This window comes from Oreochromis aureus, linkage group 15 (genome assembly GCF_013358895.1).
Source record: "Oreochromis aureus strain Israel breed Guangdong linkage group 15, ZZ_aureus, whole genome shotgun sequence".
NCBI classification, from domain to species: domain Eukaryota; kingdom Metazoa; phylum Chordata; class Actinopteri; order Cichliformes; family Cichlidae; genus Oreochromis; species Oreochromis aureus.
The window spans coordinates 7,057,733-7,077,848 of NC_052956.1; positions in this window are offsets into that span (position 1 = coordinate 7,057,733).

The window sequence follows — 20,116 nt, forward strand, 5'->3', positions numbered from 1 at the left end:
AGAATTTGAGACTTTTTAACTGACGGATCTCAGTGCGTGAGAAACAACGGGTATTTTTTCAATCACCTGAATTCTTCTACTGGTTCACTACAGGGATGTTGTCTCTCTCCACTATTATATATTTTGTATACTAATGACTGTCGTAGGTAGTACCTGGGCTTATAGACATTTCAAATACGGGGATGACAGAGTCACTGTAAGCCTCCTTCATGATGAAGGCCTGCTGTGGATGATTTTGTTTTTTGGTGTGATCAGTCATTTTTAAAGATCAGCAACCTGAAAACTAAGGACATAGTAACTGACTTCATGAAACCATCCCCCCATCCTGGACTAACAGTAGTAAATGGTGGATAGTTCTAGGTTTTTGGGGGTTGTTCTTGATAATGTTCTGTCTTTTGACTCACATTTTGTTGATACAATTAAAAAGGTCCAACAATGCCTGTACTTTTCAAGGAGATTTTTAACGTTTCATCTGAAATGATGATCCTTTTATAAAAGTTTTATTAAATCTGTTTTAGTGTTTTTTATCCATTGCTTGGTACGATAATCTGTCTTTGACCAGTAAGACCAGACTTGGTAACCTGGGTAAAGTGTCTGATAAGATTTCAGGGAGGACTCAGGTCCAGCTTGTGGACCTTTGTAACAGGCAGGTGTTGAGGAAGGCAACCTCTGTCATGTTATGTTCAGACCGTCCTCTCTTTAGGGATTTTCTGCTTCCCTCAGGTCGTTGGTATAAAGTGCCTGCAGTGAAGACCAAGCGACAGAGGGTCTTTTATACCTCTGCTATTATCATGCTTAATAACACATTATCAGACATTACTGATGTTGATGCTACTGATGAAACTTGGGCTGTTCTTGTTCTTTTTTTTTTTTTTTTTTTAATTTCTGTATGTGTTGTTTGATGTGTGGACATGCTGCAAATCAATAAAGTTACCATTGACCACAGACCACCACTGACCATTGACCATCTCTTAGTTACGCTGCAACACGTCAAGGCTGGTAGGGTTTCCCATGATGCACTCAGTGTTTCATCTTCATTAACCTTTTGTTTATATCTGTTTATATACCTCTGCGTTTAATTATTAATTATTATTATTAATCTCTGGGTCTCTTCCACAGCGTGTCTTTGTTCTGTCTTCCTCCCCTCACCACCCAAACAGTCATGGCTGTGCTGGAGGATCCTTCTTGTTATAAGGGAGTTTTTCCTTGCCACTGTCGCCCAAGCGCTTGCACAAACTCAGATAATCTCAAACTGTTTTCTTAAACATTACAGTGAGTTCACCGTCCTCAAATTGCCTTCACAGTCATCAGCTCTCAGTCCAGTGGAGCACCTTTGGGATGTGGTGGAACGGGAGATTCATATCATGGATGTGCGGCTGACAAATTTCATGCCAATGTGGATGGGAATCTCTGAGAAATATTTTAAGCCCCTTGTTGAATCTATGCCATGAAGAATTGAGGCAGTTCTGAAGACAAAAGGGGTTCCAAGCCAGTACTAGAAAGGTTTGCCTAAAAAAATGGCAGGAAACCAAAAGCTTATCAGTATGATTTGGAAAAAAACAGGTTTTTTTATTTAGTAGATGTGGCTAATGTAAAAGTGATGTTGTTTTTAATCTGCTGCTGTTGGTTTACAAAGCACTGAAGGGTTTATGCTGAAAATCTTTCTGATCTGTGGATATGTTATGACCTTTCTGGGACAGGTTTTCTTTCTACTCCTGAATCAAAACGAAATATGGGAATAGTACCACATGTCTGGAACACGTCTGGAACAAACACCAAGAAAACTTGTGTTTTCTCCAACTCTTTGAAAAAAAAAAAATCAACTCTTAAAGCTTCCCTTTTCCAAGTTTCTTGTTTTCTTTTTTTTGTTGTTCTTTAGCTTTTGTATATGTCGTATATTTTCTTAAAACGAGTGTTTTCCCGTTAAGTAAAGTACTGAGTGTCACGGTCAGCCACGCAGACCGTGGGGACGAGGGAAGTAGGACCCAAAACGCGGGACTCTGCGATGCCACGGTGCACTTTATTTACAGTGAATAGACAGGTAAGTCCAACAATTAACTCAGAGATGCAATTTGCCAATGGTGCTCGTCCCTTGCTCCCAGTGCGTCCCGTGCAGTAGCTCCCCTAGTGTGTGTGCTCCCCAACTCGCTTCTTCGCTCGACTTTCCTGGAGGAAGAAGGACAATCTACAATTAGCCACACACGCTAGCCAAATACCAAGCTCACACGTCTAGCACAGACTATACCAGTCAGGAGTAATAATCCCACGTCGACTGTCGCCGCGAGTCCAGGTTAAATACCTCTCTCCAGCCGGGAGGGATGATTACCAACACCTGGTCAGGTAATCAGCTGCAGGTGGGCCGGTAACAGTGAAGAGGGACTCCCAATGACGACAGTCGCCAGGACACGCCTCTCCCACGGCGTGCACTTCTGTAAACAGCCCAAGGACCGGGGAGAGAGAGAGGGAGAAGCAAACCCACACGCAAACACACACTACACATTCAACTGTGGACCGAACAGTAGACGACACAGCCCCTAAATAATAATAATAATAATAATAATAATAATAATAATAATAATAATAATAACAACAACAACAACAACAACAGTCCATAACTGCTCACGGACCCCCGAGTCCTCCAGAGCCGGGTCCGTGACACTGAGTTGCTTTGCTGTTGAATAATGCTAAAAAATAAACTTACCTTTTCTTGGAGACTCCAGGAAGTTAATACACAAAACCAAGAAATAGTGCCATACATAACCCATGGTCATATACTGTATAGTTTGACATTTTTAAACATTTATCATTGAGGAATTTAGCACATTGAATTAGTCTTTAAAGTAATTAGTGAGCTTCAAAGGTGCTGAAAGTCAAATGTATTATGGTCAGAGTAAGGCTGGTCCCCAGTGTTTAGTGCTGCTCACGCTCAGTGTGCTGATGTGAGAATGATGAAACATGTTTTAAAAAGCCACATGAATGCAGCAGTGTCATTGTGAGTGTACTACAGGAAAACACAAAGTACTTGCTTGGCTCTCACTGAGAAGAAAGTAATACTTCCTTGGGAAAAGGGCTGACTTTAATTTGCCTGCTAAGATCTTTTTTTCAGAATGACACACAATAGTAATGTATAACATCCCAGATTCTCACAGCAGAAACAGTCCTTTCATTCAAAAGTGTTTCATTTTCTTCACAAGTTTTACAAAACCACAGTAAATGATATGTATGTAATACTAAAAGAGATGATATCATTAGTAGCATTTTTTGCATAATAAACATGTAAATAAACTGCTGTCAGTCTGAATTGGAAACATGTGCATGCTGATATTCATGCATTCTTTGTTAAAAACGCTCAGTCAGGTCATTACAACATCAGCCAGAACAGTTCTCCAAGAATTATTGGATAATTACGAGACCTCTGGCAGAAACAGCAGGCAGAACGGTTCATTAGAGAGTCGGTGTTGTTGAGAAACAAACAGGGTTGCTTGCACAGATACGCCAGTGGCTCGAAGACCTGGCTGCTTTTTTGAATTAATTTTCTCACCTTAGCCCCCTAAAGCATTCTCTCATACGAAGTTTTAAAAGGTGAGAAATACTGAGTTTCTTTGTTTTCTAACTGGATGTATAAAAGGTCAGAACAACCTTTACAAAAACATAGCCAGACACACAAAATGCCAATCAATTCTTCAGTCAAACGACAAGAACACAGAGCTTTCCATTGCAAATGTGGTTACAGAAACCACATCCCCACATGCCTACACACACGCAGACGCACATGCAACCCATCCAGACACCCCTTTGAGCTTCTTCACAGATGATTCATCTGTGGTCTGATGTGGTTAACAATGACCAGTGTTTCTGTGTTTGTTCAGATTCCGCCCTCACAGCCACATGGGACGATACAGTGAGAAAGATGCATTTTGCTGAGTCATCAGCAAGTTTTCTTCATTCCCACGATTTTTCCTGATGTTGCTGACTAAATGAATGAAGCAATGCTTCTGTGCGGGAACAATAGTTACAATTCTTCGTATCACATGTAAATTTAGAATGGATTTCCGGTTACAGCCATTTACTAGGTAAATATCATATGGAAGTACTCCACTGATTCGGAATTGTATTCTAGTAGCTATTATTGTAATGTCAAACTGCTAGAAGTGAAGCTAACACACCTTAATAGTGGATTCCATTTATCGTTCAGCAGGGGGAGACTCGATTCCCACTCCAAAGGAAGTCTGGCTAACACTTTCTAATATGTGACTAAGGGCATGGTCCCATGTCATGAAATGGATGGATTTTATTTGATATTGTACATGTAGACATGTAAAAATATTTACCTACAAATACTGCAAAGAAGGTAGAACAGAATAAAGGGGTAACAAGTCCTACTTTTGTTTTTGTTACAGAAAACAAAGAAGTAATTATGATGAGAGTTAATTTAAGTAGTAATTTTAAATGATGTGCAAATATTTTATGTAATGCATGAGTAATTTTAAGTACAGTGGTCCCTCGTTTATCGCGGTAGTTACGCTCTAAAAATAACCCGCAAAAGGTGAAATCCGCGAAGTAGCCAACTTTATTTTTTACAATTATTATAGATGTTTTAAGGTTGTAAAAACCCTCACTACACATTTTATATAGTTTTCTCAGAGAGGCATGAACATTTTCACACTTTTCTCTCGTGTTTAAACACTCTCAAAGTTCAAACCTTTGTAGAAAAACAAGTCCAATATTATAGAATGAAACCAAAGGCACCCGCGGTTGCCTTTGACGGTGCACAACGTTTCATCGACATTGTCATGTTTGTTGGGTAGAAAACAAACATACAGTACAGGACTTCAGCGTCACACTGCTAGCGATTGAAGATTTATGTAAATTTGACAAGCTGAACCCATTCTGTACTGTACAGGAGACACAGCACGAGATTGATTGACAGTGGTCTACAGCCAATCAGGACGCAGAACACAATGCGCTGTAAAAAAAAAAAGAAAGCATGAAAAATTGTACAAAAAAAAGGCGAAATCTGCGAAACAGCGAGGCCGCGAAAGGTGAACCGCGATATAGTGAGGGACCACTGTATTTTACCACCATATTTTAGTGTGCCTACCTTTAAATATTTGTAGGTAAATATAACTACATTGTAATTTCAAATATAATATACTAAAATTCCTTTTAATTACAGAGGAATTACACCTTTAGCTGTATTAAAAAATGTTATCCAAGTCTGATTCCATTAAAGCTGATAATTAGACGACCTTGAAGTTTTTTGACTTGGATCACAGTTTAAAGTCTTTTTCAGCACAACATGATAGTAATTTTGTAAATTATGGTCCTCTTTAAAGTTAAATGGAAAATAAAAGAGGCTAAGCTCCTCACCCCCACTCCCCTTTGCTCTTCTCTAGCTCTACCCTCTCATCCAAACATAGTCACATTTTGGCAACAGTCAAATTACCAAACTTGAGGTTACAAAATAATCTGCTTCTTTGAGAAGGTCTGTGTGAAGCAGGATCAGTGTTTTCAACAATGGAAAATAGCTAAACGCCTGATCAAAATCATAGAGTATAAAAGATGGCGCTAGCTACTGTGACGTAACTCGCTGGTTTCTGAAGTCCCATTTTGATGTCTCAAGATGTGCAAAAAGCCTGTGAAATGAGAAGGTGGGCCTGACTGTGATACTGCACGTTCATTGGCAAAAGACTTACCAGTTAGAGGTTGTTTTGAAACATAGCATGGCCAAAACTGATAAAACTTCTTAATTTTTTTCTTCAGTATGACCCAAATTGAGTGACCAAACTCATAAATGGCATTCAGATAGAATGCGGGTTTATGCCTTTTTACGACCCAGAAGCTATGTCCACATTTTACACTGTCTACACTCACAAATGTTGCAAATGTCTCCAAATATTGCAATATGCTAATGTATGTTTATCGCATAATTCGGACACATTTACATTCAGTCCAGGGTCAGTCAGTTTGCCATGCTTTTTGTTTCTGTCATGGTGCCTGGGGTCTTGGACCCAGGGGTTTTGAGTTTATGTCTTTTGGTATGATTCATATTTGCATTTTGTTCCCTTTGGAATATTTTGTAGTGTTCTTATTTGAAAAATCTGTTAAGTTACTAATGACTTTAGGTTTATATTTTAGCCCTGTCCTGTCGTGTTCCCTCCATCAGTCTCATTTTCTTGTCTGTCAGTGTTACCTTGTGTCAGGTTAGTCTTTAGTATCTTGCTTCCTGTTTTATTTTAGTGACTGTTCCCTGTGTCTTTTGTTCAGTTTCACTTTTCCCAACTCATTATTTCATTTGTCCTCAGCTGTGTCACTACCATACTAATCTCATTACCCCATAGTCCTAACCCCCAGTGCATATATTATCTCATTCTTCCTTTGCCTTTTTTTTTATAGGTTGCTTTATATTTCCTACCTCTAGTTTCCCTGCAACTCCTAGTGTCTTTGGTATTTTTACATTCCTTGGTTTTACGTTCCATTTCAGAAACAATGTACTTTTGGACATTGTTTCTGACATATCTGGACTATTTGACTTGACTTTGACTTGCTCATCTTATGGTTACTTCTGTTTCTTGTGTTTGCGTCTTCATTAAGGCAATCCACACTCCAGACAGCAGATCTTGACAGTTTCAGTATCAGTTGTAACCGTTATGAAAAAAAAAAAAAATCAAATATGTGCTGTTTGCAGTGAAAATCCATGTCCATTTAAGTGAAAAGCGAAAATCTGGAAACTTGATAAAATTCAGTACGGTAAATCCACGAGAAAACTCTCTTTATATATAGAATTTGTGCAAATAATATAGACACCCAGCTCGCCCCTGCGGGCGGTTTATCCTTCAAGCTCGGGTCCTCTACCAGAGGCCTGGGAGCTTGAGGGTCCTGCGCAGTATCTTAGCTGTTCCCAGGACTGCGCTCTTCTGGACAGAGATCTCCGATGTTGTTCCCGGGATCTGCTGGAGCCACTCGCCTAGCTTGGGAGTCACCGCACCTAGTGCTTTGATTACCACGGAGACCACCGTTGCCTTCATCCTCCACATCCTCTCGAGCTCTTCTCTGAGCCCTTGGTATTTCTCCAGCTTCTTGTGTTCCTTCTTTCTGATGTTGCTGTCATTCGGAACCGCTACATCGATCACTACAGCCGTCTTCTTCTGTTTGTCTACCACCACTATGTCCGGTTGGTTAGCCACCACCATTTTGTCCGTCTGTATCTGGAAGACCCAAAGGATCTTAGCTTGGTCATTCTCCACCACCCTTGGGAGCATCTCCCATTTTGACCTCGGGACTTCCAGGTTATACTCGGCACAGATGTTCCTGTACACTATGCCGGCCACTTGGTTATGGCGTTCCATGTATGCCTTGCCTGCTAGCATCTTGCACCCTACTGTTATGTGCTGGATTGTCTCTGGGGCATCTTTACACAGCCTGCACCTGGGGTCTTGCCTGGTGTGATAGACCCCAGCCTCTATGGATCTTGTACTCAGAGCTTGTTCTTGTGCTGCCATGATTAGTGCCTCTGTGCTGTCTTTCAGTCCAGCTTTGTCCAGCCACTGGTAGGATTTCTGGATATCAGCCACCTCCGCTATCTGCCGGTGGTACATACCGTGCAGGGGCCTGTCCTTCCATGATGGTTCCTCGTCTCCCTCCTCTTTCTTGGGTTTCTGTTGCCTGAGGTATTCACTAAGCACTCGGTCAGTTGGGGCCATCTTCCCAATGTATTCTTGGATGTTCGTTGTCTCATCCTGGACTGTGGTGCTGACACTCACCAGTCCCCGGCCCCCTTCCTTCCGCTTAGCGTACAGCCTCAGGGTGCTGGACTTGGGGTGAAACCCTCCATGCATGGTAAGGAGCTTTCTTGTCTTTATGTCAGTGGCTTCTATCTCCTCCTTTGGCCAACTTATTATACCAGCTGGGTACCTGATCACGGGCAGGGCGTAGGTGTTGATAGCCCGGATCTTGTTTTTACTGTTCAGCTGACTCCTCAGGACTTGCCTGACCCTCTGCAGGTACTTGGTGGTTGCAGCTTTCCTAGCTGCCTCTTCATGGTTCCCATTCGCCTGCGGGATCCCCAGGTACTTGTAACTGTCCTCTGTGTCTGCAATGTTGCCTTCTGGTAGCTCGATCCCCTCAGTTCTGACTACCTTCCCTCTCTTTGTTATCATCCGACTACACTTCTCCAGCCCAAATGACATCCCGATGTCATTGCTGTATATCCTGGTAGTGTGTATCAGTGAGTCGATGTCTCGTTCACTCTTGGCATACAGCTTGATGTCATCCATGTACAGGAGGTGGCTGACAACTGCTCCGTTCCGTAGTTGGTATCCGTAGCCAGTCTTGTTAATGATCTCATTGAGGGGGTTCAGGCCTATGCAGAACAGCAGTGGGGACAGAGCATCTCCTTGGTAGATCCCGCACTTGATGGTGACTTGTGCTATGGGCTTGGAGTTGGCCTCTAGTGTTGTACGCCACATCCCCATTGAGTTCCTGATGAAGGCTCTTAGGGTCCTGTTGATATATATATATATCTATATATCTATATCTATATATATATATATATATATATGTATTTTTCATATATATATGAAAAATAAATGTGCACAAAACCGCATGTTCATGCCCACACACGCACTTGGTGCAATGTCTGGAAGAGATTGTGTTAAAATAAGAGATGACTGGATATATTTGGATATATTACATCTGTCAGTGCTGCTTTGTCTTTATTCTTCCTGATAATTATTCAGACCAGTGGTAAAATCTGTTGCACTTCCTATAAACATCCCTGACAAAGTCAAGAGTGATGCCTTTGAACCCTATAAACTAAAGTCTGTGAAGAGAAAAAGAGAAAAAAAACATTCAACTTGTGTTACGGTCAAATGTGCATTTTCAAAACCCAGTAATGATCGTAACCACAGATAGGCCTTTCTATCTGATCAGTCTGAGCATGTGGCCACAGGGTAATTTAGTATCTGTTTAAAAACAGCTCAGTCACAAACAGAAAGGAAGTTTTGCAGTCATCTTCAATTGAGCATAACATGAAAATAAATTAAAATAATTATATGTTTGAACATTAAGCTCTTCTACATCAAATAGAAATTCCTTTTGACCTCATATCCTCTGCCTCTCAAGTGACTGTGGAGTTTTTCAGGTTTCTGCATTTTGCTTTCTGTAGCGATTGCTGGTTACAGTTACTGAGGGGAAAAAAATAATGTGTCATTCGATTAAAGCTACTAATGACAATGTTTGTCTTTACTTAAGAATTACATCCAAACATAATTCCCTCCGCTACGGAGGTTATGTTTTGGGTATCATTCGTATGCATGTCATTCTGTCTTAAAACACAATAGCATGATAGAAGTTTTGAATGAATTCTCATAAAATGTTCTCGAGGTGTAGATTAGGGTCATGCTAACAATCCATTAAAATTTGGCTTAGATCCACCAAGGTTTTCAAGGTTAACCATTTATTGGTCGAAATTTGACCAAAAGCCTTATAATTTAGAAACATATAGCAAGCACTATATAAAGATGTAAAATATCATGTCATATTTAACCTCTGACCTCTCTTTCAAGGACAATAGATTGTTCTGAAGATCAGAGTTCTATATAATGCTCTATAGAGCTATTCAAATCTAGGTTTCTTACAGCTATTGTTTGTATTGACAACGTATAGGTATATCGACAGTGATACATGGATATTTTAAATATTACGTCACCTTGGGCCTCTGGCCTCACTATTATATTTCACATCTGCCATTTGTTCAAGTTGTTCCCAAAATATGTTAAATCTTTAAAGAAAGTACTGTCAAGGGAAACAAAATGCTCCCTAGTTAGTTATAAATATAGTGTAGTATAGTATTATATAATAAGCTCAAGTTAATCGTGTCCAGTAATTTAAAAGTCAATACCTGTTTTCCATTACCTACTACTACATGTTTGTGTAATCAAAGTAAACATCTCTATGCTGCCTTTATCTGATTTTTACTGAACTACAAACTTTGTAAATTATCATTAAAAAGGACAAAGAAAACAAAAATGGACATTAAAAAAACAGTTTAAACTACATGCTAAATACTGCTGCATGAGTGAGCTGCCTTTGCAGAGCTGTGTGCTCTCGGAGTGCTTCTTTCCTTCTTTTTGCATATTTCTAACAACATCATCAACGAATGGACAACTCACAAAGAGCCCCATGTGCATTCCTATATACAACCTGAGCTGCCATGCCTATGACCTGCCTGCCACTCCAGACATGTGGCCATGATGTCAGTCTAGAAAGCCTTTCAGTGCTATAATTCATTCATTCAACTTCCAAAATCTGAACGGGATCTAACATTACAGTTAAAGTGTAAACCTTGTTTTGCGTCTGTAAAAATTACATTAAGATGGAAGTGCTGAGTGCCAGAACTGAGGAAGCATCTGCAGCCCATAAGGGACGTTTCTTCTTTATTGCTCTATTTAAAACATTCTTTGGCAAAATAATCACAATTCAAGTATTTCAAGTTACTTTGAATCATTTAAAATAGCAACATTGCTCAACAAGTTGACAGGATAACTTGTGATCTGAAACCATAATCAAAATTCAAACGTTTCAATTTACTTTGGATCATTTAAAATAGCAACATTGTTCAACATGTTAACAGGATAACTCGTGATCTGCAACCTATTCAAAGTAATCTTCTAACACTGGTCAGACCATGCCATACTACCTTTGGCAGAAGCTCTGTGAAGCCTACTAAATGGTCAAACGTCACAAAGTGGCACAACATCGGAACTCACGTTGAGCCACATCAATCATTTAATGGGATCCAGATGAGGCGCTGAATGAGTAAAACATTCTGTAACATCAGATATGTGTTTGTGTTTTTGCACAATGGCTTGCCAAAATAGACCAAAGTTTTAGAATTGAGGTGGTCCTTTGTGTTTGGTCTACTCATTTTAGGTTCAGTTTACTCAACTGGCAGAATGCAGGACTAGAAAGATGTGGCCCGAACTTCAAAAGTGTAAAACCAGTGGTTAAAGTATGTTTTTTTTTTTTTTTTTTCCCTCTTTTGCCCTCAGTCTTCTTGTTCACAGATACCTGTCTTGTTTGCCATCAAAGCGAGGAATAAAGGAAGAGACTTCTCCGGAGCAATAAATGATGTGTGTTATACTGACAGATGACAGCACAAATTGTGACCATGTGCTGAAAGAAGGTAGAAGGCTGTAATTTTGGGAGAAGAGGGGAATTACTCCTATCGTTTTATGACTTTTCACATTAGCTATTATAGTGTAATTTATTATTCTGTCAGTAAGCGGCACATAGGAGAAATTCTTTGGTAAATGATGTATATTTTAACTTTGGAAGCAGAAACAGGATGACCTGTAGTAAATTAAAATGTGGAAATTACTCAGAGGATGTGAACAGATTTCCATGTAAAGAAAATATCTGCAACCATATTTACTGCAGATGTTGAGCTTTGCTGTCAAAATACTGCAGTAAAGATTAAGGTTAGTTTTATTAGTTTCATTCTTATTCTTCATCTTACTTTTCTTTTGAGAATAATTCTGCTTAATGACATGAAACAAAAGAAGAGAAATGGGGGATTTAAACAGAAAGCAACCTAAGGCTATGCATTCAAAATGTTAGTTGCATCTTTTTGTCCTTTACCTGGCAGTTGGAAGAGGAGGGCATTCTCAGAGTTGTTTATGATTTCCTTCTGTTTCCTGTGAACAGTGGTTACAGTATCACCTCAATGGTGATTCGTTGATTTTTTATATTACCCTCGTTGCGGTTTCTCCGTGTTTTCTTTTGAGCCATAGGATCTTGAAAAGTCATTGATTTCCATTCATTCAGCACAAGTTACCCAACCATCAAAGTCATTGTCGTTGTATTTGATCTTCAGCTGGCGACTGCTTGTCACATTGCAAGTATACCACCTGATTTCATGATTTCATAGGTGGTCTAGAAAGGACACCCTGAGAAATTTTCTGAGGCAACGTTTTTGGATGTCCAGCAGTTTGCACATGTCAGTCTTGAGTAAGGTCCACGTCTTGGATCCATAGAGAAGAATCGGCAGGACGAGGGCGCGAAACAGGCAAATCTTAGTGGTGATGCATCAGTACACAGCCCTAAAGACTTTCTATCTAACAGGCTCTGTATCTGAGACCAGTCTTGGAAGCCATCTGCTAAATTGACTTACTATGTAGGGGGGAAAAGTTATACGGATATGGGATACTATGTAACCGATACCTGGTTCAAGACTTCCTTTTAAAATCTGTTCATCAATTCAGTGTTTTTTATTTTAGCCCAAACTGTGATCCTGATCTGTTCCTATGCTTCGAATAATTGTTTTGGTGGCTACCACTAGAAACTCTAAATAATTTAAAGAAAAGGGAAGTTTTGTGCAAGAAAGCCAAACTCTTTTTGAGATGATCTGAGCTTTGTAACATGGTGCATTATCCTGCAGTTCATGGTCACCAACAACACTCAGGTAGGCTGTAGCAATACTCAAGGGGTGATAAGAGTGTGATAAGAAAATATCCTCCACATCGTTACATCACCACCACCAGCCTGAATTGTTGATACAAGGCAGGATGGATCCATGCTTTGAATTTATTTATACCAAGTTTTGACCCTGCTGATCGAATGCTGCAGCAGCGAGACTCATCAGACCAGGCAACGATTTTCCAGTTCTCTACTGTCCAATTTTTGTGTGCCTGGTTGAAAGGTAGCCATAGTTTCCTGTTCTTAGCTGACAGGAGTTTCACTAGATGTGGTCTTCTCTCGCTGTAGCCTATCAAGGTTTGACGTGTTATGCATTCAGAGATACTCTTCTACATAACTTAGTTGTAATTAGTGGTTATTTCAGTTACTGATAATTCCCTGGGGAGCACAGTGGTGCAGTTAGCACTGTTGTCTCACAGCAAGAAGGTCCTGGGTATGTGTCTATGTGTTTGCCCAGACTGGTGACCAGTCTAGGTTTACCCCACCCTATGACAGAAGGGATAGGCTCCTTAAACCCTGAATTGGGAAGAAAATGGATGCTGTTTCCTGTTTGAAGCACTCTTTGGCAACTGGCATCAACTATGGGATTTTCTCCCACGGAACTGCTGTTCACTGGATGTTTTCTCTTTTTTGACTGTTTTCTGTGAACCATCGAGATGATTATCTTAGAAAATCCCAGCAGATCAGCAATTTCTGAAATACTCAGCCAGTCTTGCATCAACAACTGCACCATGTTCAGAGTGACTTATGCTTGGTTCTGATGCTTGGTTTAAACTTAGTTAGTTGGTGGTCTTGGCCATGTCTAAACATCTAAATAAATTGAGATGATGACATGCGATTGTATGTTAATGAGCATTCGAACACATAAGGCCAATGAGTGTATAAATCTTCAAAAATGACATAAAGTGATATCTCCAAAATGTTTCTTATATTAGAAAACTTTCACTATGTTCTTTGTCAGCAAGACACCCATGAATGTCTAATACATACTGTATGAAAACTGAGATCCAGGACGTGCGTTTTTATGTACAGCCATTTTCCATATTTCAGTTGGAAACGGTTTGTTTTTAAAACACAGGCTTTTATTTTAATAGCTCTAAATCCTGCCAGTGATGCATTAAACCTGCTAAACATGTTAAACATGTAAAACAGTTTAATGACCATTCAGGGAAAACTAAAGCAACAAAACGTGAAAAATTACTTTCCAGAAAAGCTGCACTAAAATAAAAACGTCTTCAAGAATTTATATATTTATCTGAATTTTTGCAGCCGAAGCTGTATGTTTTAGGACCACTTTGGTAGGTTTCAAAATATCACCAGATAACAGTAAATCACTTTACACAAGATGTACAAAAAAACCCCCCAAAACAAAAACCCAACAACTATATTGTAATACTGTAAATGGCCTGTATTTGTATAGCGCTTTACTTAGTCCCTAAGGACCCCAAAGTGCTTTACACTACATTCAGTCATTCACCCATTCACACACTGGTGATGGCAAGCTACATTGTAGCCACAGCCACCCTGGGGCGCAGTGACAGAGGCGGGGCTGCCGGACACTTGCACCACCACCAGTAGGCAACGGGTGAAGTGTCTTGCCCAAGGACACAACGACCGAGACTGTCCAAGCAGGGGCTCGAACCGGCAACCTTCCGAATACAAGACGAATTGCCAACTCTTGAGCCACGATCGCACCGGTAAATTCTAATAAGCCCATAAATGTCTGCTTTTTTCTTAGGTAGTGTGATGTTTTTATGTCTTTCTAAGAGAAAAGTGGTTTAACAGTAATTTCAGCACATTTATGTTTCAAATACTTTTCTTTTCACTGCTTCAAACATTAGTGAGGAAAAGCTGTCTGCCTTTTGAGATTATGAATCATCCCTGAAATTATCTCATTTCTCTGATAAACGCCGTCCTCATCTCTCCTTCCTTCACCCCTCTCCGGTGATCTCATCCTTGTTCCCTCCTGCTTTAGGACAGCATTCATTTAGCTTAAGAGGCAGGAGCTCACTGCCTTTTTTTTGGTAAATTTTCAACAGCAGTCCCACACACACACACACACACACACACACACACACACACACACACACACACACACACACACACACACAAAACAGCCGGTTACAGCCGGCAGCACCTCACTCGCTCACTTTTTTTTATGTGTGTTTTGTGATGTCATTATGAAATTAATTCCTTGTTGGGTTTTTGTTGGACCGTAAAAGAAATGCTTGCTGTTGGTCAAATCTCTTGCTCTGCAGTATCTTTGAGAACTGTTGTTGAGGGATTAGGCCACAGTCATGTCAGTTACACTCTCTCTCCTGCAAATAAAATGACATGTGAATAAACAGAGCGAGGGATGGAAAAATACAATATATAAAAAAGCTTTATAGTTTTCATGTTGTGTATAAATAGACAACTCTCCAACATCTACTCCCCCCTGAGGATGAGAAGAACATATTTTTCTTTAAGCGATAAGGCTAAATGATAAGCACGATGCTAATACAGCTTTCATAAACACTAGACAGGAAGCTGAAGTCTCAAACGCAGCTGTATCCATTTCCAGATGTCACTTGAACCCTGCCTCACGTCTCCTTTTTGTTTCTCTATATAAGTTCAGTCTGTCTCACCCTGAATTACCTTTATCCCTGCTGTCAACCCCTCTCTCTCTCTCCTCTCTGTCCCCACATATCTGCTCACCAGCTGCGCTCAGATGGCCGAGAGGAGCAGGCTGGATGGGTTTTTATAGAGTGCACGCTCTGACGCACATGCATTCACAGGGTGTTGCAGAGCGACCTGCTAAAGCAGGGATCCAGGTCTTTTGTCCCATGAGCCTAGAAACTCTTTCTTCCTTTTCCCACTTCTTTTCGCCATTTGAAACCATATCAATATGAAACCGATGCCCCTTACTTGCAAGTGGCTGCTGACAAACTTTGGTTTTGGTCAGAGAAGGTCAGGAATTTGGCTGTTTCTCTGCTGCTAATTGGATTAGTGTGGCTTTTTTTGTCTCGTTTTGCATGACTAATATGAAAGTGATTAGACATCAGCTTTTGGTCCAGAGAATGAAGAAGGTTTGAATGGTATTAATAGGCCTACTATTTGTTCTTTATCTCTATGTATAGGATTAATATGCACATACGACTTGTCACAGCTTAGAAGAAGCAAGACTGGTCTTTATAACACATCCACTAACAGCTGACTTTCTAACCCTGCTCTTATTTAATCTTATTCCTTTCAAGTTCTTGCACTGCTCACATGCATTTTACGACTTTAAAGGAAGCATTTTAGGGTCTGCGTCCACAGACTGTGCTGGCAGTGTCTATTCTCAGTACAAATCCTCTGAAGTTTAGCATCAACTTCATTCAGAACTCTCATGACAAAAAGGCCATGTTTCCTTTTTCTATTTCGTGTTCACTGCAGTTTTGGAAGGCCTTTTCTCAAGCAGAGGAAGAGGCCGGCTTTTAGGATACAAAAACTGTCAGCAGTGTCAGCTAATCCTGGCTCAACCACACCAAGTATTTATGATCTAATATTTAAGAAGAGGTCTTTTAACCGAGCAACAATAATCACTTTAACAAAGAAGAAATAAATGAGGTCATGGGTGCTTACTGCACAAAAATTGCTGCGTGCTGACACAAACCCATACTGTTTGAATTTCTTCAGTCTTAACTAGCCAAGTGTAATAGATTTTCTTTTTATCTGCCGAAATGACAGCAAAATATTTGATCAGCACGGATGGGAAAAGTACAGAACAGAAATACAGATACTTGTGTTAAAAAAAACAACAATGGTTTCAAATTCTTTACTCAAGTAAAAGTGAAAAAGCACAGGCATGACATGCATTCATAGTATAAAAGTAAAAAGCAGAGGACAGTTCTACCCACTAACCGCAGCTCATGCCATATTCATATCCTAATAAAATAATATTTATATTTGGGAATAAAAACTTTATTATAACCTAAATTCTAAGTCCAGTTAATGTGTTGACCTTGAACATCTTTTGTGTAGAACATAAACAGCTCTATTTGCAGTTGCCTAAGTTGTAGATAGGTGATTTTGCCTCCGTATCTAAACAGCAAAAGTGTAAGCAAGAGTTAAAGTGGGATTTGGCAGATGTGGGAACCCTACGTTTGGCTGTAGCAGTGCAGCATGAGTAAAGAAGTCTGAACTCCAATAAATTCCTGGTGTGGAAGCTGTGAGAAGCTGAGCTGTGTTGCGGCTCTTTGTGGATGGTGTGAAGTAAGCAGCAACTGAAGATGGCTGCAGTAAAGGCCTGGAAGAGCATCTCAACATTTGGTGATGTCCATGAGTTCTAGACATCAGGTAGTCATAAATTGCAAAGGAAATCCCATCCCAGTATTACATTTAGTGCTTATATTTAAAATGATGTTAGCTTCTTCAAGGCAGCGTGGTGGCGCAGTGCAAGAGTTTCCCAAGTTTGACTCCATCACCTGGCCGGAACCTTTCTGTGTGGAGTCTGCATGGGTTCTCTCCAGCTTCCTCTCACTGTTCACACATAGGCAGTTAGAGGTTTTAGGTTAAATGGTGATTCCAAATTGTCCATAGATGTGAATTTGAGTGCAAATGATTGTCTGTCTCTCTGTGTTAGTGACCTGTCAAGGGTTTACCCCGCCTCTCTATTTATGGTAGCTGGGATAGGCTCCAGCCCTCCTGCGACCCTAATAAGGACGAGTGGAAGAGAATGAATGGATGGAAGGATAGTTTGTCCAAATGGATTTCAATTCCTTCACAATCACTGCAAAACCTTTGTAAACCCCCCTAAATTAAAGCTGAAAATCTGAACTCCAATTGCATGTTGACTATTTGATTCAAAATCCACTGTAGTGGAGGCAAAGCTTGTCATTTTATCAAAACGTTTGGACAAAATTCTTCTGCAAGGTTGCCTGCACAATTAGGGCCTCGAGTACTTTCCTAACTGTCTGTGACTGGACAAAAAATCTTATTTGAGGCAGGGGTGTCAACAAAATGGTGACTGGTTTCATTTTCCACATGTAAACACAAAAACTACGATTTGGTCCTCCAAACTGTGATGTTGCCATGGTGACAGGTGAGTAAAACCATGACCTGCCCTGCTGCAGAGTTCTGTCGCTGTCTTTTAACATAACAGTATGGGTCACGTCAAAACCACACAGCTGACAGGTGGGTATCTCTATGTGTGAAAATGCTAGTCAGTGAAGTGTTAAAATGGGGGGAAGGAAGGTGAAAGTGAGGTCACAGGGTGGAAAGACAGAGCAGGTTAGAGGATGTTAAGATTATGGGCCTCGTGTGTAAACATAGCTCTAGTATGGCATGCGAGAATACGTCTGCATGTATGCACACAAGGATAGCTCTTCCACAACCAGCCCCTCTTGAATCGACCTGAATTTCACAACTTTGTGATGATGAATAATCGGCTCAGCCAGTCAGTCAAGACATGAGAAAGCTGACACACTTTTCTGTCAGTAGTATGTCCCCTTTTGTTGTACCCTCACCTATAACCTTAGACCTTAAAGCCTTTTGCTGGGGTCAGTTAAGAATCGACAGTGGAAGGGCATAAATCTGCTATTAGATAGACAAGCAGCTCTTCACTAGCATGGGATTTTTAAAAGATCACATCCATGAGCTGGTGGGAACCAGCTTGTCTAACAGAAAAGAATGAACAAATAAAAAAGATCATATTATGAATGAGGTCATTTTATTTGAGCTTGGCCTATGTAAAGTTTACATAGAGTTTACGTTTCCTCTTATTCTTTATTCAGAGAAATAAATCCCCTCATTTTCTTTTTACTTTTGATTTACTTATAAACCCCCATCTGTTATTCAGGCAGGGATGAAGTTATCGAGAGCATTATTTCGCCAATTAAACGGTCTCAGATCAGACCCGGTCAGACAGAAGCAGCAGGCTCAAATAGCAAAAATAAATAAATAAATGAATAATTAAAAAGTCAGGATCAGTGGGAGATCTTAAACACAATCCAGATGCATCCTGGTAGAGTCATGGTTTGACTGAAATCATGATTAAAGATGTTTATCTGCAATAAAACTCAAGAGGTCCTCCATCCAAACAGTCACAGTGGTCAATTGTACCTCCCATTGGAAATGACGTGCCCGGTAAGAACCTCTCCTGATCCTAAGCATGCCATAGCATCTGGCAAATGTGGTGGAGGAAATGTTACGGCACAGGCCAGTGGAACCGGTTTACTCGTGTTTATTGATCATGTACCTCAGTCACATCTTCATTGTTTGATTTAAAATCTTCTGTGATGGTATACAGAGGCTAAACTACAGAAACTGTGCCTTTGCCCAAAAGCTTTGGAACTTATGTTTTTAGCTGATTTTCATATCCTTTCTCTTTGTACAAAAACTCTCAGTCTTTTTAAAATACTGGCAGCAAAAGCCAACAACTCCTCAAACTTCACCTTTGAACAGGAACGAACCACAAAACATCCTCTCTGGGCAACAAGCACTTCTTTATAGGAGAACACTGGATCAGCACAAAAAACAAGCACAGTATTTTCGTCAGCATTCATACCATATGTCTGTAAAAAAAGAAAGAAATAAAGATCCAAAACAAAATAAAGAAGAAACAGCTTCTCCGTAGATCCCTAAACCAGCCTTGATTAACCAAAACCACCTATTATATGATGCAGGAACACCAAGGATTCAAAATTTCAAATGCCAAAAACAGTCAAAAATACCAGAGAAGGGGAAAAAATATCCAAGAAAAGGAAAAGGCAAAATAAGGGGGGAAAGGAAAAAGAAACAAGGCAGTGGTGTGTGTGTTTGTGTGTGTGTATATGTGTGTGGGGGTGAGGGGGTAATTTTAATTTTTCCCTTCATAGAAATGTAAACATGTTGGTGGGTATGGTTGACTGGATATTGTCTGACCATTGTGGTTACAGCATGGCTAAAGTTTAGTTGACTGCAATTAAATTACACATCATTATGCAGTTAGTTGTTCTGTTTTGAAGATTTTTCTTCTGTAAGTGCTCTAAAAAACAAAAAAGAAAACCCAACCAGATACATCTGGTTTGCAACTGGCCAACACTGAACACAAGCAAATATATTACCAGAACCATCAGGAAGATTGGTGATGGCTGAATTGGAACCACTGGTTTGTCTGACAGGCCAGAAAGAGAATTCTGACATTGGCACTGTAAGCTTCTGTGACAAATTAACGGTCTGAGAAACTTAATAAATCCAGGCTTAATATTTGTTTTGCAGACTTAGCAACCAACAAATGAAAACATTTTTGTTCTGTTTTGTAGCGTGAAGCTCACCCTCAAAGTGTCCATGTGACTAAAACATATAAGTGTCATGCAGAGATGTCATATTCCTCCCTTATGCGTTCTCGGTATGTTTATCTTTCTCTACGCTGAATATCTGAGCTTCATATGGAGGTCAAGCAGCTTTAAAAACTCAACTTGCCTGTATGATTTATGGATTGGAATGTATCAGCTGACTCAGACACTTTGTTTGCACTGCAAACATGATCGAGGACGTGCACATGCAGTAGCAGCAACATGTGCACACAGGACTCCCTGTTACACAGACACGGTCATGCACTGCACGACTTCCATGTATGCAAGCGCTTGCCAAAGACCAGGAAATGGGAGGTACATTCATCTCTGTTTGACAAATA